The sequence below is a fragment of the Acromyrmex echinatior genome, chromosome 14, assembly GCF_024713525.1.
Source record: "Acromyrmex echinatior isolate Ae372 chromosome 14, ASM2471352v2, whole genome shotgun sequence".
NCBI classification, from domain to species: domain Eukaryota; kingdom Metazoa; phylum Arthropoda; class Insecta; order Hymenoptera; family Formicidae; genus Acromyrmex; species Acromyrmex echinatior.
Window position 1 is genome coordinate 5,513,218 of NC_141865.1, and position 17,778 is coordinate 5,530,995.

A 17,778-nucleotide genomic window follows, 5' to 3' on the forward strand; every position below is an offset into this window, starting at 1 on the left:
CTGGAAATGTGAGCTGCCTTAACTACCTTCAAGGTAGTTAAGAACAGAGACGAGCCTCGAGATTCGTAACTTTCGATCAGATTCAGAGTTGTCGACGCTTGGCCTGAGTGTGTACGTTTGTAACAGTACGTATATATATGTGCCTACACCGCATTCACTCACGTTGTCCAAACCGCTAATTGAGTAGAATTGAGGTCGCGAACGGATGATAAAGTACCAACTTAATCGATAATTTTAATAAATTCGCGGAAATTGCAATCACAATCGTGCAATTATGAAAGTATTTCTAGTTAAGCCAAAAGAGTGCAAAGAGCGTAACACTGAAAATGGCGTATCAAAGTTGTCGAATTTTTTTTTATTATTAATCTTGGCATTAATTTTAATATCTTGGGTTATATATGTAATCAATACATAATAAATTTTTGTATTACGATAATATTTCAAACAATCATAATTACGATATCTCTTCTCATGGCAGTAAACTTTAAATCTGTCATGCCGATCCGACGTAAATTGAAGCGAAGCTGACTAACGCTACAAAGAAGAGGAATCTCATGACAGAAATTTACGAGACGTGCCTTATTGAATTATCGTCGTCGCTACGAATTCTTCGACGTGTCTTGAACGACGGAAGAATTCGCTGCGACGTGGAGCTTCGAAAATCAGTTCAAGTTTTTATCAACAGGATTGATGAGATACGAGAAGATCAGCTGTCACGTTTAGGAAAGTAACAGAAGCGCATTTTTCTGATTCGAAGAACACAGATGAGAATGGGTCAGATAAATTGATAAATAAGAAAAATCTTATCACCATCAAGACAAGTGAGGAACGTGTATAGGAATAAAAATTGAACAGATGATGGGATAAAAAATGCGCTATCTTTAATTAAATTGAGACGCATAGACTTTTATTACCTATAATTTATATTTTTATCATTTTTTATACCGTATAGGTACAATATTACTTAACTCTTCGTCGACTTTATGAAAGTTTACTTTTCATCAGTAATCTAGATTTTTTAACTTCAGAACGCATTTTAATGTTGTTCTGTGTATAAAAATGGACTATATAAAAATCTGAAAAAATTTATGCATACTTGTAGAAGCTTGAACAACTAGTTTTTATTATAGAAGTCGGATTATATTTTACTTATTTTTTACAGATTTAAATTCATCTATCAGAATTCATAATCAAAATATCGAGACTGTATCTTCAAACTTCAACTTAACTGATAAAGAGTCAAATTTGCTGAATTAAGTCCTTTCGAGCAAGAATTAATACATTTATCGTATTGTATATATATATATATATATATATATATATATATATAAAACTTCAAATTTATAATTTTTTTTTTTGAAACTTGATTGAACACAATCGACTATAAAGCGTCCATACAACTGGAATATATTAAACATCTGTGTGTGTGTGTGTGTATCTCTTCAACTTTGTTCCTATAAAATAACCTATGCAATTCTACTTGGTGGAAGCATTTCGGTAGCCTCGGTAGAGTCGGCGGGACGTTAAACTTCTTAACAGCAGTACTTTATCGCGTCATCGATAAATTCTAAACATCCACGTAAAAGAATTCGGAAGTTGCACGCGCCAACAAGCCTTTCGACTGAAGATGCACGCGTGCGAAAGAGTAGAACTTCGCAACTAGTTTTTCGCGAGTTCGAAGGTAGCGTGCCGAGGAGAAAGTTGCGAAGAGCTTCAGCATTTTCGAGAAGCGCGAATCCCTCGTCGCCGAATTGCTTTCGAATGTCTGCCATTTCTCGTACTTCTCTCCCGTTTCGCGAGCAGGCACCGTCATTACTGCTTAACGAGAATTAACGGCCGTTCTCTTCCCTATTCTATCGATCCCATCGCGTTACAAGACGCGCTAAATACGCTTTCTATAGCCGGATGCTCAATTAAGGATAATGCATGACTAAATTCGCTAAAGTCATCTCCGTATCGGTAATACGGAAATCTTGAAATTATTTTCGTCGTTTATCCAGCTCGAGCATGAGATTAATTAATTAGAAGCTCTTTAACTATTATAAATAGAGCTTCATCAATAATAAGTTTTTCATTCTACAAAAAATATTTAAATATAAAAAATTATATCACACAAAATATCAATTACGTATTTTAAAGTTCGTTCGATTAATCGTGCTATAGAAGCAATCGTTTCAAAGATACATTTAAGTTTATAAATAGTTTAACTAAATATAAGGAAATTTATTTAATATCAATCGTGAGTATATTGATTTAACTTAAAGGAGTGTATTGAATAAACTTTAGTACTTCTCCGCAGTTTTAAACGCACAGGCCGAGTGGCACTTGATGATGAATGGATGCTCAAAAACAGCCAACTAAAATGAGAGAACTACGAGAAGTGGCAGAGAAACTGATAGAGAATTATAGGGGATGCATCCTTGGCTATGTCGTTCGTATCTATTACCGAATTTTCAAAGAGTTTCACTTACAAGTTCCTTCCTTTATTTGACTTTGATGATAACATGAAGTATAGATATGATATAAATATCTGAAATAGTTTTTATTATATTTAGGTTTAGATATTGAAATAAACATTAATTAAGCTTCTATTTAATCGGAAATTTCATTATATTCTTAATTATTTTCTAAATTGCAAGAGTAATAAATATGTCAATGCAATTACAACTTCTTGCATATTTAAATGTAATTTACATTTGCAAAAATGATTAAATCTTTGAGAACATTTATTTACGATTTATATTTTATTCAACTAAAGATCACATGTATTACAAAATTAATTTAGCTTAAATAAATTGAAATTGCAGAGACAATTAAGGAGATATGCATACTTAATGTTTTTTGTTAATTTTAATGCATTCCAATTTTTTAAGTAATGAGGCAAAATTAGTTTTGTGGGAAAGCATAGAGTAGATGAAATATGATTCGATCATCACAACGTTCGCTCTCTTGAAAATGAACAAAATGGTAATTGCCTGGCTAAAGCAGAAATATTCATGAATTAGTAAATTAATGAAGCACTTCGTCATCGTGCAGTCGCAGTATCGATGGTTTAATATGTTCGCGATAAGTAACGCTAAGGGATGGAGCTGTTAAAAGCATCCATAAGATAATTCAATATTTTGTCTTTCAAACTAGTATACGATAAATTATCGTAATAAAATTCTTATGCTTGAACCCTCCATTTTGTGACACTGTTACGAATTTGTATGGTTTTATCGATATGGTACGAACAATACAAGTAGGAAGTGATTAAAAATAATTCAAAATTATAATTCGATATTATTATATTTTAGATTCACTATCAATTATATTTAGGATTCATAATACTACGGAAAATGTGTAAGATTTTACATCGTAATGCCTTCTAGTTACTTTCATTATTCACTTTCTTGATTAAACAATTTTCGTTGATTAAACAATTTTGATTTTTCTACTAATTGTTCTATCATGTTATATCAACAATTGATACACAAAAATCAAATTTTCAAAAATAGTTAAACTGCTCGAATATGTATTAGTAACGAAGTAAATAAACAAAATATTGATGGTCAGATGTCGATACGTTAATTTTCAATAACGTTGACAAAATCTCAAAATTTTATCTTAAAAATTACAGATCATGGAAAAATGTCCAATCGAATTTTTATTAAAGAAAACTGAATGTATAGATTGATTAAATAATTCGATACAATGAATATAATACCTATCGTAGGGGCTTTAACTAACGTGATTAACATCGCGTACCGTATTGACGAAGAGATCAATAACATTTAACATTTTATGAAAGAGGGCGATAAATTCTACGGGTGATCGATCTTCGGTAAATGCACAATAACGTTCACAATTCGGTCTCCACCACGATTTACAATGTGTCGCACTCTTTTTGACTGCCTGTCGAGACATCGCTTGCATGCAAACGCACATCATGTACAGCCGCACATTACAAAAGCCTGGTGTAGATAGCATTGACATGTATTCACCTGTATTCACTGATATGGAGTACAATTTCGTCATTCAAGATTCGTTACCAAACATATTTTATCAAATGTATATCTGCAAAGGATCTGATATAATAACCTTTTAATCACTACAATTTTGAGAAATTAATTAATACACAGGAAACATTAGAAAAAATATTAAAAAATTTCTAATTATCTACATTTAAGTAAATTCACAAATAGCCTCGTTTTTATTACAAAGATTGAGATCATTTTTAAATTTTTTCCAACACAAAATTATAAACTTTTTTCAATAAAATTTTCATGAAATTGAAAAATGAAAAGGATAATGAAAATTATTTAGAAACTTTTTAAAAAATAGAAGTTGCATATATATAATGAAAATATAATAGATTGCGTCTAACAAAGAAGCGTTGCAAATTGACGATCTCTTAAGTCTTCTCATTTATAACACACTTTGATCCTCGTAGCACCCCTCAAGTTACCCTGTCAGTGACCTGAAAACCAGGCTTTGTTAGTAACGAAGGTACAAAGCGTGACAGGAAGTCGAAAGGAAGTTGACTCTCTGAGACTTGATGCATATCCGTAGAAGACATTTGTAACACCTCTCCAGCAAAATTAAACACGACTTAGAACGGATATCCTTTGCATGCTTCGCGCGTTTGCAATGACGCAAAAATAGTGAAAATTTAAAGTATTAAAAACAATTCTGCTTTTATTAAGAAACGAATTGTATATCTGAAGCTAATAGGTTTTAATATTTTTATTGCATATATCGGATCGCACGTTATTGCATAAGTAATATATAATCCGATTGTTATGATAATTTATGTATAATAACGTAACTCACTAATTATGAAATTGGCTTTCTTGAAATATAATTAATTAAAAATACATTTAATTAGAAATACATTTAATTGAAAAAATTAATACTTAAAATGTTTTTATTTTAATGTTAAAATTTATTTTATTAAATAAAATATTAGTATAATCCATAAATTAAGTAGGAAACATTATCTTCAAAATTTCGTAATTAAGTTATGTGCAGCAAAGCAATGACAAAAGTCAGCTGTAGTTTCAAGCGTCTGCAATGACAAGAGATATCTTCTCAGGCGTCGTTACAAGTACTGACGTGCACATTGGTGCGTGTCAAGGATATTTGCAATTTGAGTGTCGCGTTTGTGACATCTTATTTGCATATAAGAATATATACTGTTGGTATTCTACAAAGCATCTAAATCTGTTCAAAAGCAAAACGTTTATGACAATCACATATTTTGGATGTACTATTATTTCATCACTGTGCCTCCAATTTGAGTATTTAATTATCAATATCATTAAACACTCTCTCGTTTGTTATTATTATTAATTTTGATTAAACAATTTTTTTTAATATGCATCAAGCAATCCGTAATATTTCTCAATTTTCGGAAGTTATATAAAATTATATTTATGTCGTTGATTTCCGCATTATTAGCCCCCATAAGTTACATTAAAATGTACTTCTTTTCTGTTCCTCTTTTTCACCATTGTACGCCAGACGCGATATTATTTCGCGTAGATCACGGCCTGGGATTACGCCCTCCCTTGATCCCTTTGACAAGTTTATGTGAGACAGAACGTCAGAAAAAAAGTTCTTTATAATTCCTTTAAATCCAATTTATGAACTGGTAACGCCACTACGAATGAGGACAATACATTCATTAAGTTTGCAGATTTTTTTCGATCCCGATAAAACTCCATCCTTTTGTCGCGTCGAATTTGCATCTACACTTTTTTCTTACTGCAATATGAAATTTAATATGCTTTCTGCAAAAACTAGAATGTTTATTAACTTTTTAATTACAATATGTGCATCATGTTATATTTCTTTAATTTTAGAATTCTATTGATATGTAAATTTTACATACAAGTGAGCGAGGTCATTGAGGACTAAGGTAAGCCCTCCGTGGTTAGCACGGAGTATTAGTACTTTCAAATGTATATATGCTAAAAGCTAACAAGGGAACCTCTCGATGTATACAACTTTGATTTTAATAAAACTTTTATATATAGATATATAGAAATTATATAAATAAATTATTTTAGAAAATATGAGTACGAGCAGAAAAATGATTTTAAAATGTGAAATCACTCTCTAAAGCGGTTTTTAGCTTTTTTTTCGTAATATTTCAAATTATTCAAGATATCAAAGAATATTTAATACAAAAGTCTTATAATAAAATTGACTCCATTTATCTGTCAATAATATTTTTAAAAAATAATTTTGAAAATCTGAATTTTGAAAAAAATATTGTTTGAAAATATTATTGACGTAAATAAATAGAGGAAATTTTATGTGATTTATTTCTTTGTAGGTATTCATAAAATTTACATATCAATAGCAATACTGATCACGATATACCGTATCACTCAATAGCGATAGCGTTTTTATGATTAAAAACTAGATTATAAGTATCTAAACAATAATCTGGATACGTATTTTATCAATAGCAAACTACTTCATTTTTCTTCTGACAATCTTCAGTATTGCTCTATAAAAATAATTTTCGCCGCACCGCGTCCATTTCCGAGCAGCTATTCGGATTGCCCACTCAGACTGGTCGCAAAACAAACCACCAGCCGCGAGATCCTCAAGTGACCTGCTCGCAATGACGACAGGACGATATATCTCAACGGGATTTTTCTTTTCGCGCGCGATGAACGCTTATTCCCATACGTACTCTTTTCGCTCGATTTAAAGTTATTAACTCGCTTGTATCATATTAAAGCCTGTCTTTCTTTTCCTGGGGCGGATGTATTTCCGCCCCGTTTCCCATCTCGCATTTCTGATATATCGTTTTCTGGAAAGTCGCGGGGAATTACGGGGTTGCGCGGGAATGGCAGTTAAGAAGGAGGACAGGAGATCGCGGGAGCCGACACAGGGATGCCTTTTCTAATTTCCTCGAGAAGATAAATTCGGTGCCGCGAAACGAAAGTCGTCTGTGCATGGGCACACGTGCGCTTCAGTAGTCGTGTATACGCGCGGCTTGCACGTTTGCTGGCGCTATAAATGTAGTCGGAGAAAGAAACGAAGATCTGATTCGATTCATGGCTTGCACGCTCTGGTATTTTCTTAATACACAGGCGACACGTGACATATTGTGACGTTGGAAAATAATTGAAGCTCGACCCAGCCGCTCCACGCGCTAGAAGCTCGACTGTAAATGTAATGCTGGAATACGGAGCGGAACTCGCAAGCGGTAAATCTATGTTGTACTCGACATTCTTACATTTGTCGATTTTCAATTTCTTGCCTTCTTCAAGCAAGAAGTTTCCCTTCCCACGCCTTCGATTTTCATATCTGTCGAAATATTCAATGTACGATGGGAAAACGAACTATCGACCCATGTTGGAATATTCAAATAAAATGATAAAAAATAGAAGCTGTACTAAGAAATCAAAGACTGGAAAAATTCATAACAACGTAATTTTTCCAAAGTAATATTAAAATTGCCGATGATGTCATTTTAACTTCGCTAATCATGTAAATTTTTTGTTTTTTTGTATATATTAAATATACAGTACTGAATATTGAAAATATGTGAATGTACGATTCAAATAATTTTATAATAATAAAAAAAACAATACAAAAAAATTTTAACAAAGATATGAAATTAATGAATTGACACTTTTAACAATTCTAGCGGGATACCATTGGTGATTCTAGCTTAAGAGGTAACATTCAATTTTTATTTCAAAATATAATAACATATAATAGTAACAACATTCAAAATATCTGCTGCGAAATACGTAGCTTTTCGTTTGTAAGTGCCCAATTACGATTGAGAATAATCATAAGAAAATTTACAAAGAAAAGAAAATCTGCTGAATAGCGAGAAGAATAAGCGAGCGACGAACGAATACAGAATAACGATATATTTCGGTGACGACAGTTCGATTACTTCTCGCACCTTGCGGTTCACGATATTACGTGCTCGTATTTTAACCGACTCATTATCATAGGATAGTTAATGGCCAACCATTTGGCACTGCACATTAGAATGGCAACGATAAGGCTCTCGCGTGCGATGTGGGCGTATTACTCGACTTGTACTACTGGAGTTTAGCTTCAGTAGTTACTGACACACCTATGGCATCGTTCAAGGTACTGACGTTTGCGAGAAGTTTAATATTATCTCAACTTTAAGGTTGAAATGAAAAAGGCATCTTATATTCTAGAAATTAAATTAATAAAAAAAATCAAGTTTATTTTAAATAAGATAGAGCGGGGCTTTTTCATCCATTTCTCACGGTAACGTTTATGTTTCTGGACAGAACATAATGATTATTTAAAGATTGTTCCCTCAAAGAACAATCATAATTGTAATTATAAACACGTCACTGCAAAGAGATATTGTTTGGTATCGTAAATTTTTGTATTAGGTACTTTAAAGTTGAAACCGGAGTAACCTCGCCATATCTTATTAATTTTTGTTGACATCTCTAATAATTTTATTAAAGTTACTTTGCAGGGTTAACATAAAATAAAGTTAAGCGCATTAAATCATAATTTAAGGTATACACGCATTGTTGAATGAGTCGAGTTTAATGAGTTTATTTCCTGTTGACACGTTAGCATAAAGCACGTATTCGCATGTATGTATGCAGCAACGCACGAAACATCGAAGTTTCCTAATTAACCACAACTTTTCGTAATTACGTTCCGTTCTGCATATACCAGAAGGAACAATAAAATATTTGAAACTTAGCGATGTTTCGTATTCTCTTTGAAATTTGCGACATCATCATTTCTGTTTATATATCATTAAAATGAAATCTCTAATGCAATGCACATATTTTGTACTGTAATGCTTCAAATGTTGAAGTAGCATGATATGTTGTTAAATTCATAATGTCGAATTACACTCAATTTCAGTTGTTTTTAATGATTTTCAAGTTGCTCCTATTTGATATGTCGTTAATTTAACTAAACAATGAAGTTAAATAATTTAATTTAAAAAATGTATTAAATATTTGATTCAAATTTAGTTTAGGGATTGTTTACTTTAAAATAAATCACAATACATTTTGACACATATATATAGAGAAGTTAAAAATAATATGTTATTTAACTGAAGAAAATTGAGTTATTGTTCCTTTGACATCAAACAATGTAGGATTTCAATTTCCCGAGATATCATTACAACATGCACAATTTGGAATACGATGACATGTTGATTCATTTCAGTTGAATTAGAAGCAATTACGGCGCACATTAGTATTACCGCTCAAAGCCAAAATAGGAAGATTATCAGCGACGCACAACGCGTTAATTGATAGGCGCATTTCGCATTTGATAATCACCCGCGAATTCCGTTTGCGGTAAGCCTCAATCTAAATCCTATAACAAACGGATCTCTGCTGCCTGACATTGCCGTTCAAATTTGCCCTACCCCCCATTGGATTATCGGTATTCAATGGAACGTGAGGCATTTAATGTCTCGCAGATAGGACAAGGCACATAAGGGCTACTTTTAGATATCGACTTGTCTGAAAATATACCGGAACTTGGAAACTAGTGGCAAAACTCATTATACCAGTAGCATTCAATATTTTACTCGACAGTTTTTAGATTGACACGGTTTTTATTAAATATTGGGATCGATTTCACTCATAAAGAAAAACAACCAATTTTTTATATAATGTACGTTATTTCAATTTGAATATTAATATTTCAATCAATTTGAATATGAAGTAATAGAAAAGTCTACAATATGATTCAATAATATATAAAAAATATCACAAGCGCGATTTGTAAATCCGAATCTTAATCCCGTAAAATATAATCCCAAAGATAAATCATTCTTAATTTTAAGATTACATTACACATAAAATTTTATCTTCTTATTATTTCATTCAACAATAATAAACAATAATAAAATTCAACAATAATAAAAATAAACTTGGCAATTGAAATAAAACAATTTTTAAATCAAATTTTAAATTTAAATAAAATTTATCACTTTAAAGTAATAAATTCTAGAGATAAATTTACCGAAACTGAAATAGAATAATACAATCTTGGTGACAAACGATTTAACGAACAAATCTCAGTGATCTGCAAACTGTGCAAGATACTGGAGTTGTGTACTAGTCGCAGTTTATCGGGAACGAGTATGTTGCTTAGTCTGAATTGTTTCGAGGCAAACTGCGTTGCTCATAGTTACGTGTATACAGCCGGTGCACGATTATGCGATTTCGTGGTTCCGATATAGTCCCAACGTTATGACGTTACATTCCGAATGTAATAGCATCAAATACAATTGCTCCGATTTAACTGTATCGCATAGAGCTTTCAACACTTACTGATCCAGTATCTTTGCTGTACGATAAATATTTCATGGAAACGATCTAAATTATACAGCAAATATAAGTTATAAATTAGAAATCGTAATAGTTTAAAAAAATTTTATACGAAAATTTTATACGAATATGACGTAAAACTAATTAAAAAATTATTAATTATTGCTTATGCGTGTAGCATTATATTAGTAGTTATTAATTATGCCAACCTAGTATAGCAGTTATTATTATGTAACAAACTCTTCTTGTGATTTACGTTCAATGTTGCAATAACATTTAATTTCACTTCGCCGAAGAGAATAACAACAAAAACTTGTTAACATTTGCATACCGTCACTTTCTGTAGAATACGCTTCATATTTTTAACAGAATTCAACTCGCACGTAATGAAAATTACGCGATTACGTTCTGTAACCCTTTTCTTTAGAGATCCTGTGCCTGACAGCTACAATTTACTATGGAACATTCGTAGAGGAGAAACGCGAGGGAATAAGGGATGAAATAAAGAGCAATGCTTTAAAAGCCGGTAAACGTGACGCTTTCAAGCTGTATGCGCGCCCATCAAGGTTTATTTCTCGTTTTCATCGTACACGTTTTCGTGTAAAGTCGACACGTGGAGAAGTAAAACCTAAAACACAAAATGTTGGTGACACTTCGTCACTTTTAATCTCATTCCAATCTGTGATAAAATAAACAAATATATATACGAGATAAATAAATAATATGCATAATCTCTCTAACAGAATCAATATTCAATGTGCAATTGTTTATAATACAATAATTTTCATGTTGCAATCTAAAAATATAATACATTTAAAAAATTGTCTATATTGCATCCTTTTTTCTTTATAAAATATTGTGTTGTTTTATTAGGTGTTGGAATTAATTCGTAGCGTTTTTTAATGAAAGAATGTTATTTATTTCACATGAGCATTAAAAAATACATTAATGAAAGTACTTCCCATCACTTGTAAAACGCTACGAATTAATTCCAACACCTAATAAAATAATTATTAAAAGCACAGTTCTGTTGACTGAGTTTTATATATTTTTTCACTTGTATTTTCATATCAGTATAGATACAATGAAGCAATAAAACATAAAAGAATAAAAAAGTTTTGGTCTTTGCTGTTACACTGATCCACTGATCCTCGTTTCGCGTCATGGTGTAGAAAATGGCGTGTGACGACGGCGACGGTGTGAAAACGACGAGAGATGGCTATGGAGGGTGCGCGATCAACTGACAAATGTCTACGAACCGCAAACAACGAAGGTGTAGGGTTAGGTGTTAGGGACGTCCTAACTTTTCTTTACATCGACGTTTTTTCCCCGGTAAAGGGTACAGTTCGCGCCGAGCTCAATGTTCCAAAACGACAAATGCAGCGGTAAAACTTTACGGGTGAGCGAGCGACATTTATAGTTCGTTCGTCGGACAATGCCGCTCAAAATCAGTCATTTAAACGCCGTTGTAAATTATTCATGGCATAAAAGCTCTGTTTAATTTACGACGGATCAACCTGCGGTACAAGACAAAATCGTAAACGACTAATGCCCTGACGACTACGTGCTCTGCATTGAATATCACGTATAATCTCCGTGTTTTGAATTCGATGATTTTAGAGCAGTTTAAGTTACGTGTGAAAATTAAATTATCACGGATTTTAATATATTATTAAAATAATTAATAAGTCAAGAACTTTTTTAAACGGTTATAGTTATTTATAACATAAAATTTGTTTTTAATTAAATAAGTACAATGCTATAAAGTTCTTCAAACGTTTCGACTTACAAAGTCTACCTCAGTGAAATGCATAACAATATATTTTATATAATCCCTTACAAAGTCAACTTACAATAACACAATAATAAAAATTATCGCTCTAAGCTAATTTTATATATCTTATTTCTTCATTTAGATATTACGGATCGAAATAGGTATCTAGTTTGAAGTTCAAATTATAAAAGTGTGTTTTACTAATCCTCAGTTATTATCGAAAAATCCAGCTCAGTCAACGATTTCATATAAAATATACGACAGTGAGAAATTCGAGAAACAATTGAGAATTTCTTCAACGATTGTTCTAATATATTCTGAATAATAAATGTCAATTTATAATTAAATGATTAGTATCAATTAATTGAATAATAATGAGAAATTATGTTTAAATTTACGTTAATTTATATAAAATAATTTATTAAATTAAATCAAAGCAAAAGACTATGTCATCGTGTATAATAAAACAGCTCTTGCTTGTTAGACATTTTAAAATAGATTGATATTATAGGTCAGAGAATGTATATCGTTAAGTCATGACATAAACAAGTATGTTCGAAAATGTTACAATCTTAATTAGCGTATGTCGTCAAATATGTTAAAATAAGATCCAACAACTCAGTATCCTTTATTAAATTTATACTTTTTTACCCTTTTATGCGAGTCATTTCTCGATCGGACTGTCGTATATTTTTTATGAAAGCGTTGACTGAGCTAGATTTCCGATAACAACCGAGGATTAGCAATACACACTTTTATTATTTGGACTTTAAACTTCTGACTAGATACTTATTTCGATCCATAACATCTAAATGAAGAAATAAGTATGTAAGAGCCTAGAGAGATAATTTTTATTATTGTATTATTATAAGTTCATTGACTTTGTAAGGGGTTATATAAAAATGTTGTCATGTATTTCATTGAGGAAGACTTTGTGAGTCGAAACGTTTGAAGAACTTTATAGTATTGTACTTATTTAAATAAACGAATTTTATTGAATAACTATAATTGCTCGTTTAAAAAGGCCATGACTTATTAATTATATCACGTGTACATGTACGTGATTCTATTTTTCTATACATTATTAAAATAATTGAATAAATTGAATATTAACATTTTATGAAAATTAATATCATCAAGTAATAAAACAAATAAATTAAAATTATTTTAAGAAACTTTTTTATACATTATCTTATTATTTCTAGATAAATTTTTTATTAAATAATTTTTTTTTTAATTAATAGAAAGTAATATATATAATATATATAATTATTTTTGCTTAAAAAAATTACAATTTACGTCTCAATGGTTTTTATTTAAAAAATATCGCAAATGTTCTGCGAATAGTTAACGTTGTCGTCTTAGCGTAAAAAATTCAGCATTACCATTTTATCGGCATATATATATATATACATATATATATATATATATATATATATATATATATATATATATATATATATTCAGACTGGCGAGGAATTCTTTGGTACGCGCCTACGACACAAAAGCGATTTTGATTCCTAGCGAAGAGAAGTTTAAAGGCAAAATCGCGTATGTCGAGATTGTCGAGGAGCAAAAGGAAGGAAATATTCCGATTGTCGATGAAGGTGGCGCGGTGGATTCAGAGGATAGAAAACGTCCGGCTACCCCACGGAATGTTCTGGAATAAATTCTCGCATTCCAGTGTTGGCAAACGTGTTGGCAGAGGTCGAGAGGTGGTCGTCCAATCGAACAGACCGTTGCCCGCCATCCTCTGGCCTTTAACCCCCGAGAGTCGACCGATGCCGAAGGGTGGTTGCAATAAGGGATGACATTCTCTTACGTCTGGAACAAAGGATGGGCACGCCACGCCGTCCAAATGTCAGGAAGTTCCATTATGCCTTGCAGAAACCTTGTCTAGCGAAGCGTATATAATAAACGACAACGTAATTGTGAAGCGCATGCACTCGCGCGCAACAATACGGAACTTACAGAATTTTTATTTTAACAAAAGGACTAAAATATCGATTTAAAAAAAAATGGATATTATTAATGTTTCATTTAATCACTGAATTAAATCGTTTCTCACAAAATCCGATGAACTGTACATTTCGCAACATCCGCAATTATTCATTATCGATACGGGAAATTTATTGAATATTTAGCGGGGGCTTTTTAATTAAATAATCAAGCGGAATTTCGAATATCAGTAATATTTTACGAACAGAGATGTTTTATGAATTTCAATGAGTATCCGGCTAGGAAGCTAAAATATTGTCGCACACAATGATTTGTATTACATTTTACAAACAGATCATTATTAAATTTTTATGACGTTTTTATACATATACATATAACTTACATTACTCCATTGTATTTTAAATCTTGTTAAGCATTTCTCTGTGTATAATTAAAAAATTAGAATGAAACGATGAATCTAAATCCTCTGTACCGAGTAAATGCGATGTTCCAGTTATTACTTTTTCGCGCAAAAGAAGTGGGAGAAGGGTTGTAAATTGCTAAATATTAAAAAAATATGCTGCGATATTTAAGGAATATTCCCGGCGGTAGTATCCGGCGGGAGAAAATCTCGCGAGAAATTACGCTCGTAGCGGAAAGATAAGTAAAAGTTGTTTTTGAAATAAGACTTACGAGGCCTCCGGTTGTTAACGGCAGAAAGTGTTCAATTAATCATTAATATTGCCGTCGCGGCGGTGGCCGCCGCGCGGATACTGGCGCCTCCGTTAAGTAATGACATAATTTGCAGCTGCATAAACAAGGCTTACTGTGATTTAGATGCGCGCGGTTTTGCAAGCGAAATACGTGCGTTCTCGCTATACGCCGGAAATGCATTGCGGTGCGCTATATGGAAACGCGTGGAAATAATATAATCTCATCGTAAATTGATTTGAATAATACTCTGCAAAATGCGGTGTGTTTTGTAGCATTTTATTTTTATAAACATTCAATAATGTTTGTTTTCGCGTTCGTAATATAATACGTTAATTTTACACAAACCAAATGTATAAAAATTTTCGCGACATTTAATTATTTACAATCCTGAGGCTCGTAAAATACAATATTATTTTAAATAAATTATTTTATCTTTTCTATCGCTTTAATGTGAGAGTGAGAGAGACAAACATCTAAAGAAAAAATTAAATATAATAAAGCTAACAATTATAGAAATGTTATTCAAAAGAGATACTCCAGTTATTTGTCTTTAAACTATAATAATTGACTTTCATATATTATTGATATAAACTGCAATTTTGAATAAAAAACAAACGTTCGAAGCTATGCCACTACATGAGGCAATGTTGAACCGGGTTTTGTTTTTGTTTAAAATTATAGTTTATATTAATAAAATATACAAATTATTATATTCTTATATTGTATACTTTAAAATCAATATCCTTTGAATATATATAAAAAATTGTACAATTAATAATCATCGGCTTTTAACTTTTCCTTTAGATATTCGTAGTTTTTCATTCCTACGTTTAAAATATATAATAAAATTTATCTTGCAATTAAGTAGCATTCTAAAGTCACAGATTATAGCGTAATACTAAGTGCATATCAAACTATCGGAGAATGCGAGAAGTGAGTTATAATCATTACTCTAATAGGTATATCTACTGCAATAGTTCACATTTATCCCGTGTTCGCAATTCCTGCACTCTCTTGTACTCTTTCAATTTGCATGGAAATAAATAACACACAATTCTTGTTCTTAGTAATTGCTGCGTGTGTTCCTCTATTTATACATCTTGTTTCTGTAAATGTATTACTACGCGGAAGCACTATATATCTATGCTGCAACATGGATGCGAATTCAATCACCATCTGTGTCCGCTCTTTCATCGTACATCTCATTTTTTTCCCCAGAAAAATCCTGCAAAAAGACTTTTCCGCGCAACGCGCAAACATGTAGATCAGTCCGTTCAACGAATAAAATGCGAGTTTGACTTACGGTCGGAAACCGCGCAGAACGCAATCGGGGGTGAGGAGGTGGCAAAGGCAAGAGGGATGGATAAAAAGAAAACAGAAAACACTCGTTCCTTCGGAACTCCCGCTTCCTACGAATTCGACAATCCGTTTCCCGGGCTCTAACGAGCGCCAATATTTGTATCCGTAAATCACGTCCCAATATTTGCTTCTGTGCTAGCAGCAACATTCGCCCTCTCCAGAAAGTTTTTCGCGTTTTCTCTATCTCAACTTTTACTCTTTTTCATCTATAATAATTCTAAATGTCAATAACATGTTTATTTCTAAATTTATTTATTTTTATTACGCCTCGACGTATTCTTGTGTTTTCGTATTTGCTTTTCACATTCGTAACAATTTTATTAATTTTCTGTACATTAATTTTACAGTGAACTACTTTTACAAATTATGTTAATTTTTTATTTTCATTTTTTTAATTTTTTAATATTATTATTTTAATGTTATTTGATTCAGATTAATCAGAATAACTAATTAAGTTTCCTTCCTTTTTTTTTCGCTTCATATTTTTCATCGGAAGCTGCTTAATCAATTAGATATGCATGTAGGTACTTGGAATTGGAGTCGCGTGCCGCGCTATCTACGCCAACAAAAAATCTGAATAATTTTTCATGCAAAACGCTGAACAACGGAAAAAGTTGACCCCGTAGGATGGAGGCAGAAAAGATGGGAAGAGAGATGAAATTCCGTACGGTCAAAGACGAACTTGGAGAAGAAGGAAGGGGATGGCATTATTAATTATTCTTGGCGTAGTTTGGACTTCGGAGAATGAAACAAGGGACTCGTCTTAGATTATCGCCCCGACTGCCGACGAGACTTCTATCCTACGATCTTCTTTTTGCCATTCTCGGGCTTAATTAACTTCGAATCGCGAGACTAAGGAACGAGGAAGCGAGAAGGTAGATGGAGGATGCGGGGGGGGGGGAGGGGGAGTTATGAAATTTCGATGACGTCGCGTCTACCGACGATTTCTCGAAACCTAAAGGGCAAGGCCCTTCATCTATCGTCACGAGATAGGCTTTAATGGTCGATTGAACGTAGAATGGCTGATTACATTAGGGATGGCAATTACAGATCGAAAGTTTTCGAGGATGCGCGTCTTATCTGCAAGCCGATGAGGGGAATGGAATTCGCCTTTGTCCGCTTCACGGCTATTGAAATCTTTTAATTACCTACTTAAGATCAACGATGATCGCGATGGCTAATTATGAATCTCCTCCATGACGTGTCTTACCTGAAACACAAGAAATAGTTTCGGTCAATGGAAATTGATTTTAAATATTTAGTGGAAGAAAAATTATGTTATCTCAATGCGCGCTTTGAAAAGTTTCAAAAGCGCAGGGTGTAAAATATTTATTGAAAGATATTTTTAATAATGCCAACGTTTAGTATGGTGGTATTGTTCAGTAAGTTATTCGTAACGTTTCGATTATTATTATTGTCAAAGGTTTTATAAATTTTTATATTTCTTCAAAGCATATACTAGGCATATGCTTCTCCCAATCGTATAAAGGCTGGGGGAAGAGAAACGTTTATTGTTACTGTTGAATAAATAGCATAAAGTTTAACACAGTCACGTGCACATATTCGATTTAACAATTTCGCTCAACATGTCAAGTGACTGCTGTAAAAGTGTAAAATCAAGTTTGTACAACTCGAAGAGTTTATACATGCTATTTATTTTATTATCTATCAATTCTGTATGATACA

The 17,778-nt window shown here is 32.3% G+C and overlaps 1 protein-coding gene across 3 annotated transcripts in view; it reads right to left on the reverse strand.

Annotated features, from left to right (window-relative positions):
* Pgant2 (polypeptide N-acetylgalactosaminyltransferase 2) overlaps positions 1 to 17,778 on the reverse strand; it is a 210,656-nt gene that overhangs the window by 71,943 nt on the left and 120,935 nt on the right. The gene's annotated exons all lie outside the window — the stretch shown is intronic.